Below are 8,985 nucleotides of genomic sequence, written 5' to 3'. Positions count from 1 at the left end.
CAATTTCTCCTAATATAATCAATAATAATAAAAAATAATAAATAAGCAGGTTGTTGCTTGACTGAATGGGATAGGAAAACAAAAGGTGGGTTGTGAAAGGTCAGATAAGAGGCCTCTATTCTCTATTAGCTGCTCACCTCCTTAAGGAATCTTCTTTCACACATTCATGAAATGTGACTTAAGAGGATAGTGCAGAACTATTTAAAACCTGGCTTTAAATTGTGTATAGGATGATTACATACCATCCTGGGAACATATCATATCTTCTATCAACATAGTTTTCTTCCTATTAGGAGATATAAATGTATATATGACTTTTAAGACTTTATCCTCGCATCACTACATAAAATAATCTTTTTTAAAACTCTGAACAACAGCAGTGTCCTGATTCTTCTGGGTCCTTCCCTGGGATGTGTTATCCTTCTTGTTAACAGATTTTCACTGCTCCTTATTACTGAACTTGATTCATAGTATACCAAGTCTTCTCGTTACTATTAGTCTTTTCATTAGAGGGAGGGGCAGAAACAAATCTATTGCTGCAACTGTTTTGTGAGGTGGGTAATGTATCTCTGTAGGTAGGGATGTCAGAGGAATCCGCTTTAAAAGGCTTTTTGAGCAAATTTCTCTCTGCTTGCCTGTCTGCCAACAGGAGTGGCACAGAAGTCCTTGCACTGAGTGTTTTTTTTAAAAAATGTGCACATTACATAAATAAGTAATTACGGTGACGTTTATGAGAAATAAAATTAAACACATGCTTAGATATATTGCCTCCTTTATGGCTACTTCACAGTGAGCTTGCCACCTCAAACAAGTTCTGGGACTGAACTTTGGCTCAGATTAAACATGAAACCCTAAGTCCCCTGTTCCAGTCAGGGCCAATTTGATTTAACAAACTGTTTTTTGTGCACATCTAGATGCTTTAATATGCTACTTTATGAGAAATGTATTTCATAGCGTAAAATAAACACTCAACATTCTCTCACAGAATAAGCTGGTGTGTAAGGGAAAGAGGTAAAAATGTTTATTCAAAGGAAAATAAAAAATAAAAATGGTAGGCTAGTCTGGGTTCTTGGTTTTTTTGTTTTTGATTTAAATTTAAGAAGGAATGGCTAGAGGCTTAGGTAAGTGAAAGTTTGATTGACTGAACAAGTGGTTATGCCATGCACAGAGATATGACAAAAGAACACTCTTAAGATGGCCTTTACTAACAGGTTTCTAGAACAAGTAGTTGACTCAGGCACAGGCTCAGCAGGCCTCAGTCCCTAAAAATAGGTGCCAAGTGCCATGTTGTGCATGCAGGGCTAAAATAAAATCAGCTGTCTCAATCCACTTGCTTTAGAGAAGGGAGAGGTGCGTGTTTCAGTGGAGCTGGTCTCCACTAGACTCTATATTCAGGGGACTGGGAACTTTGTCTGACAAAGAAAACCAAGGAAAACAAGCCTGTGTGGAGAGGACTATAAAGACTTTTCAGTTGCAACAAGGCTGCAGTTCTCTGAGTTCTGAACATTCAGAAAGGTAAGTGGGTTTCATAGAACTCTGTGTTTGTCAGATGGAGACAAGACGTTTCTGTGTGAGACCTGTGAAAAGAAGCTGCTTCTTTTCCAAGGCATGAATTTCATGTGGGCATTGTATATCCTATAAATACAGCACGTCATTTGTAGATACCAGGACAAGTGCTGGGCAATCGTAGAGGAGTGGCATTTAAATGCTACTTTAGAATCATCAACAACAAAAAATGTCATGCTAATACCTGGAATCACACACCAGTTTCAACCTGGGGCAGCCACACATTGTTGTATTAGCCTGTGCCGACTTCCAGCTGCTGTGCTGCTGTGGGCTGAACAGGTTGTGTGCTTGCAAACCCCATGTGCTGAGTTCAGCATGGGTAGATTTGTCAGCATCTAATCACCATTACTGCTTTTTGAGGGCTTGCAGCTGGAGCTCAAAACCCCTGCCGCCCAAACGTTTGCAAGAAGCACATTTAAGATTGCAATCCTAATCCCACTTTGTGGGAAGTACACCTTGACCTGAGGTGTTACCTACCTGAACAAGCCCCACTGAAGCAAATAGCAGCGCCTTCTTGAAAATGTTTTTCTCTCTGTGTGTGTATTTTAAATTCCTGGGGTGCTTAAGTTTTTTTTTAATTAATAAAGCAACTGCCATTTTCATGTCAGCTCAAGTTGCATCTCAACACATTTAATGTTTGGACTACACCTCCCTGACCATTGCTGGCTGGGCCTAATAGGAGATGGAGTCCAAAACATCTAAAGGGCACCAGATTGAGGAAGGCTGATTTAATGTGTTTTATTGTACAGAGATAATGCATTAATTAAAGGCAGCATTTACAATTCTGTACAAATCTAACCCAAATTTTTGAGGACTGAACTGTGATGTAGGTGACTTAAGGCCAGAGTGTGATCAGGATGCTCACAGAATGGGGGCCTAGAAGCAAAGCTGATTATTGAAACAAAATACAATTCAGGTGGATTGAATAGTTTATTTTTGCTAGTGTTTTGCACAATGCATGACCTTAGTGTATAAGAAGCACGGATCGTTTTGAACAGTTCTTAGAAAACAACACTGAGACTAGCCAAAGTTTTATATAGCACAGAGTACAATCACTTTTCAAATGGGCACACGGTCAATGCTAATTTGCTTCAGATTACATTGTCACCACAGTAATTAGTATACCGGCATATTTTCTCTTTACGATTCATCTTGGAAAAGAATGGATAGTAATAGTCTCAAGTCTTTCTTGTTAGGTGTGGGGATTTGCCTCCTAATTATGCATTTCAATGGTAACCTAATATGATATTACATTACACATTACTTGTTCCTTCAATGAGATCATTGCCCCTAATTGTGTCATCTTGGCTAATGGGTATTTAGAAGCAATACTTAGGTAGCCTACCCCTTTACTCCAGCATGTATTTAAAGACCATTACCAAGTTGCAATCTTTATAAAAATAGACATGCTGAAAATAAAGAGGTATGCCCCGCTATCGCTGATATAAACTAACAGCTTAGTGCTTTTCAATTAGCACTGCAGTAAAGATCTAGAGATTCTGACTAAGATGTTTGTGGTATTAATAGGCACTGGGTTCCTTTCCCCTAAATTTCCCCCCATAACAACAATCCACTTGGACTTTAAAGTTTAATTAAATCTGCAGTTGTCTCTTGTCAAAGTAAACACAATTCTTGGTGGAATTATCCATGTCCGTTCCAAAATCATATAACTGCCGACTTCAGCATGTGGTGTTAGCATGTGCACACAGCCAGCTGAGCCCAAAATGACACATGGAATGACTGCAACACTACGGTTGTGTGACCATGTCCTTAGTCCCTCCCCCGCATCATAAATGCAGTTCAAGACACGAATCTAACAAATGCCCTGCTTATTGATATTTTGCACTGTGTTCTGCAGCGAGACTGAATTTTTCTAATCAGGTTGATGGAAATACACAGGAAGGCTGGGTATCAGTCCCTCCTGTTAGAAAAAAAACTTCAGTGGGGATAATTCATTGCATTGGCACAGTCACTAATTTCAAAGTGCTTTTCTCTCTCTGCTGGAGCACGAAGGGTTCCACCCTTCTCCAGAAAGGAGAGCCTTGGATTACGCTGGCTGTCACCAGCACAGTCTTCACTTTCAAAGTGTGTGTGCATGAGAGAGAGATGTATGTGAATGAGTGGCTGGCATGATCCTCGCTTTCAAAGCACTTTTCTCTCCCTGTTGGAGTTTTCAGCCCCAGCAAGGAAAGCCTGTGAGAGTGAAGACTGAACTGCCTGTCATGGTGCAATCCCCACTTTCAAAGTGTGTGTGTGTGAGAGAGAGACAGAGAGAGAGAGAATGTGTGTATGTGAATGGGTGTGTATGTGTTGAGAGAATGATTTTGTGTGTGAGAGAGGGGAGGGAGAGACAATAGGTACATGTCAATGAGTGTTTATGCTGAGGCCACACCCACCATCAGCTCCTGACACACAGACCCCAGCATGCAGCCATTGAACGTACACCCATGGCCACAGCTTGGAAAAGTTACTATTTTGAACTACAACTCCCATCAGCCCCAGCCACCATGGCCACTGGATTGGGCTGATGGGAGTTGTAGTTCAAAAAAGTAACTTTTCCAAGCTCTGCCCATGGCTGCTGCATAAAGCCCTTGGGAGTGAAAAGGTTGCCCCTACCACCACTCTAACAGTTCTCTCATATGCTTTCTGCCCAGCTTCTGACTCTTTAAATATCTTTCCTACTATGCCCAAACATTGTCTAGCAGGCCCCTGTCTCTCTTTGCCATCACCATCTCTACCTCCACCACCCACAAATTGAGCATTGTTGACCAGCCATATTATATCTCAAGGTTTCATCTTTATTTTTGAACTTCTAAGCCCAACAGAAGTCATAACCAGTTTCAAGATGGCTGCCTCAGGATTGTACTGGAGATACAGTTTTAAGTTCCTGGCGAGGCAGATTATTTTGGGCTATGAGTCTCTCTGCAGCTTTCATTCTAATCAAGTCATGTTGGGCATCATTCAAGGTCTGACATTCAAACTGATCATAAGTTATGCTGTTTTCTTCCCTCCTTAACTGGGACCACTTAACCACTTAATGTCAAACTAGCCAGGGATCAAAAGGTATATAAACTTTTGATGGTGCTAAAATTAGATGAACAAGTAATTCCTGAATACTTTGAAGGAACAAGCAGAAAGCAGATTTACTTTAGTGCTTAAAGGGAAAATTGTGGGTTGGTAAAATTGATATTGCTTGTTTACAGTGACCTACGAGGATACATAAGAACTACAGTGTCAAAGGGTCAAAGGAGTGATAATCCCAACCAATAGATCAGGGGTGGGCTACCCATAGATCAGGCAATTTGGTCTTCAACAAATTAAAGGTTGCACATCACTGCCATATATCCATGCACCCTCATATACACACATGGATCATGTTGCAAATGTAATTAGTTTTAATCTGTTTTAGTAATAAATTTTATATTGTTGTGACCTGCCCTGGGACCTACTGGTGAAGGGCAGGTAATAATAATAATAATAATAATAATATACACATTCAGTTTAGTGGGGGAGCTTACCCACAGCTACAGAGAGATGTATTAGGAGGTTGGTTCCATTTCACTTGGAGATCATCTATGTACACATTAGAGCTTCTGCACCAACAAGAGCAAATAGGGAATTTGCATCTGCTAGTATCAGCTAGGGTAATCACAGTCTACCACATAGAAAGGAGCATTTGGGTCTGGTAGTATTTTTTTATTTAGAAAATTTAGACAATTTAATATCCTAACAGCCTAAAACATACCATAGGCAGCAGCATAGCCAAGAATAAAAGGCCTGGGCAGATAAAAAGATCTTCACCGAACACTGAAAAGTCAGGTGATTCCATGCAAGGCAAGCCTGCCTGGGCAGAGCACTCCAAAGATAGAGCCCTACAACTGAGAACACTAATGGTGCATTTGGTGGGACACAGCTGCAGAGGGCGAGGCATGGGAGAGGTTGAGACCACATTGGTACATCAGTGGGAGCACCACATTGATGGTGGTGATCCTTCTGGTGCACTCATGCAGCCACAGTATTGCTGCTGTCCTGCCTCAGTCCCATGCAGGTCATGCCCGGGTAAGGATGGTGGCTCTGCCTCATCACATGGACCAAAAAGGCACTTTCCCCAGTGGTCATCCACCTACTCTGGAGGATCTCAGCAGACAGTTTTAACAATCAGGCCTGTTCATGTGAGGAGGACAGTCCTTTAGATATGCAGATGCCAATCTATATAAGGCTTTAATGGTTAAGACCAGCATTTTAAATTGTTCTGTGAAATGGACCAGGGGCCAGTTAGTTGTTTGTGGAAGTCGCAAGATATATTCTATCCAGCCAGTCCAGGTCAACAGTCTAATGACTGTATAAGGTTTTTTTCTTCCAAAAAAAAGAAGTAAATGCCACAATCAACCATGAAAAACATAGTCAGGACAAACATACAAATATACCATAATCAAAAGCTTTCAAAACCTAAGGAGAAAAATCACATCAACTTTGCAAATATTATATTGTTAACCTATTAAAGGTGGTTGTATTTTGCACCAATTGAAGTTTCCAAGTAGTCTTCAAAGGCAGCCTCACCCACATCTTGCAATAACCTAACTCTGGGATGTTAATTTAGAGCTGTATCAAAATACTCATTCCCAATTTCATCATGCCATTTGCTAGGGCTGTGCACCAGATTTGGCCAAGGTCCAAGCCAAATCGGCCCCTTTCGGACATTTCTGGGCCTCTGCCGAGTTGGGTTCAGATAGCCATGGATCCCTACCGGTTGGATGCAGTGACTCAGAGCGACCCAGGGCTGTTGGGCAGTGGGGCATCATGCAGAAAGAAGAGGCAGCCATGGCTCTCCTTCCTGCTTGATGAGCAAAGGCAGCGATCTTCCATGAGTCTTGGCATCACCTCAGCTCCTTCTCCCATCCTCTGACCCACCATATGTTTAATTTGTCCTCCTGCCATATAATTAATTTTTACTCTAATTAAATATGAGCCTTGCCCCTGAGGCTCCGAACTGGGGTGAGTGGTCCCCAGGTTGGCCTGATGTCCCCCCTCCACACTGGAGCCATGGGGTGGGTAGAGGGGGGGTCTTTGCACAGCACTGTCATTAGCTGTTGATAAATTTGGCATTGCTTCAGACGTTCTGGGAAGGAGTAGGGAATATTTATAAGCAGCCAAAGCATTTTTTTAAAATCATGGCAGTGTACACTGAAATAATTAAAACATTATAAAATTATAAAATCATAAAATACAGATGACCAACACTGAACCAAATTCATTCTGTTAAATGTGTGGTGAAAAAAAAAATCAGTAAGTGACAAAATATCAAGAATTGGAGGTGCCTGTCAGAATTTAATAGGAATAATGCTCCAAATTACTAAAAGCCTTGGCTTGTGTGGAAATTAAACAAATATGAGATAACTGTGAGACAGTCAGGAGGGCTTCCCCAGGTTGTTGCAGTGATTTTGCCAGTGTAATAGAGACAAGGTGGTTCTTCAGGTAACCTGGTCAGGCCATTTAGAGCTTTACAAACCAACAGTAATAGCTTCAGTTCTTTAAATACATAATTTGTGATAAAAGCAACAGTGGCAGCTTTCTCTTTTTATCTTCTTTTTAAACAAAACAAAATAAAACAAAACTGGAAAATGTATTTCTGATGTTACCTGTGTGGTGATATCATTCCAGAGGCATTTTGGGGGGAGGGGGGGAATGAAGGAACGGCAGCCACCGGCCAACTTGTGGATTTATTTATTTATTTAGGAAAAAATATATACCGCTTAATCAAAATAAATTAATAAATCTCTAAGTGGCTTGCATAGAATGGTATAAAATATGCATTAAAATAGCAGTAAAAGCAGACTTTACAAACAGCAGATATAATAAAATTATCAAAATATAGATAAAATCAATGGTTTTACAAAAACAAAAGTACATATTAAAATCACATGTCTGGGTAGGCCAGATGTTACTTGAGCATGTTTAAAATTGGTCAGCTATCTCTGTCCAAAGGTCTATGGTTGCTACAGTTTACTGGATACTGTAGCTTTAGAATCATCTAGGGTCATTACAAACTGCTAGATATATTATTGGGGAAAAGTAGACATATTAGTGTGAAAGATGGTATAGAAACATTAACTTTTATCACAGGGCATTTCATTTTGTTCCCTGTTCATCCAGAGAGATGTAACAGATCACCTCTACCTCCATTATTTGTTTTGTTTTCCACAGGTTTTAAAAATAGTTATGTTGAGGGAAAAAGAAATCTGATCTTATGAATAATGAAAGCTGAAAATAAAAGAAGTCGTTTATTTTTTACCCTGGGTATGTGCTGCAATCTGTTCAGCGTCCATGTTATATGAGCCCTTCTCTCACAGAGCCCCACCACTGGACACATATCATTTTTCACTGAACATCTCTTAAATATCTTTTTTAAAAAGAGTTTCCTTACTTACTGGATTTGTACAAAAAATGTTGTCATTGCCTTGTCTGTCCAAGATTTAGATGCGTCCGTTTACTTAAAAGGATTAAAAAGACAAACGTTTGGCCTGAGGTGATAATTTGGCCTGTCATATAATGGATCCAAAAATAGTTTATTTTGGGAGATTGCTGTGCTAGTCACAGATCAAGTGGCACCATCCTGATAGACTTTCTTGCATTCTGTCTGACTGAGTTGTGCTCTAAGATTGTTGATTACATATTTGAATATATGGAAGGGGATCCTAGTTTTAAATAGAAATGATGCAATTGAAGAGAAGCTTGACTGATGAAGACGTCTGAACTTAAACTTCAAATAATATTGTATTTTTGTTTGTTTTGTTTTAAAGTCCCACCATATTGTCCATATTTAGCCTGCATTTTTGTATGTTTGTATTTGTGTATGAATGACAGAGAGACAGAGAGAAATCAATGAGACTAAGGCCTGGTCCTGGATAGGTACACACAGCGCACACAGTTTTCTTTCACATGAATAAATGGATGGGAAACAATAGTATTCCCCTGCAACAAGGACTCTGGAAGACTTGATTGTGAAAAACTATTTGAAAATGTGGCTTCCGGTGACTTACAAAATGCCACCCATCTACCCACTTACACTGTTACCGAAGTACTTACATTTGCTCACATTCGTCCCTCTTTACCTTTGCCTCTGTTTCCTCTCTTCTTTCTCCCGTGACGTGTTCATTGTGTGAAGGAGGGCCAGGCATTGAAAAGAGCAGAAGGACCATAGTGCTGGCCAGTTCCCAACATCATGCAGCTCTCTATCTCTCAATGTCCACACACTGAGGAGGGACATCTGAGCTGAGGAGGCCTACATGCATAGATTTCTGTGGGAGTTCAAACCATGCACAATCAGGGTTCTAGATCCCATGAAAGCCTACACGCATAGAGGTCTACACTGCCCTTTTCAATACAGAGACCCCCTTCAGTGATTTGCTGGTGAAGTGG

At 40.4% G+C, this 8,985-nt stretch overlaps 1 protein-coding gene across 1 annotated transcript in view; it reads left to right on the top strand.

Moving 5' to 3' along the window:
- Window positions 1–1,318: 1,318 nt before the first annotated feature.
- Window positions 1,319–8,985, top strand: part of XIRP2 (xin actin binding repeat containing 2) — a 91,557-nt gene continuing 83,890 nt past the window's right edge. The window contains exon 1 of the mRNA XM_061608580.1: window positions 1,319–1,515. The gene's annotated coding sequence lies outside the window, so the exon portion shown is untranslated. The remainder of the gene's footprint in view (window positions 1,516–8,985) is intronic.

This window comes from Rhineura floridana, chromosome 2 (genome assembly GCF_030035675.1).
Source record: "Rhineura floridana isolate rRhiFlo1 chromosome 2, rRhiFlo1.hap2, whole genome shotgun sequence".
In the NCBI taxonomy this organism is placed as follows: domain Eukaryota; kingdom Metazoa; phylum Chordata; class Lepidosauria; order Squamata; family Rhineuridae; genus Rhineura; species Rhineura floridana.
Note: the sequence above shows the minus strand (reverse complement) of the source record. Positions and strands in the feature narration are given on the sequence as shown.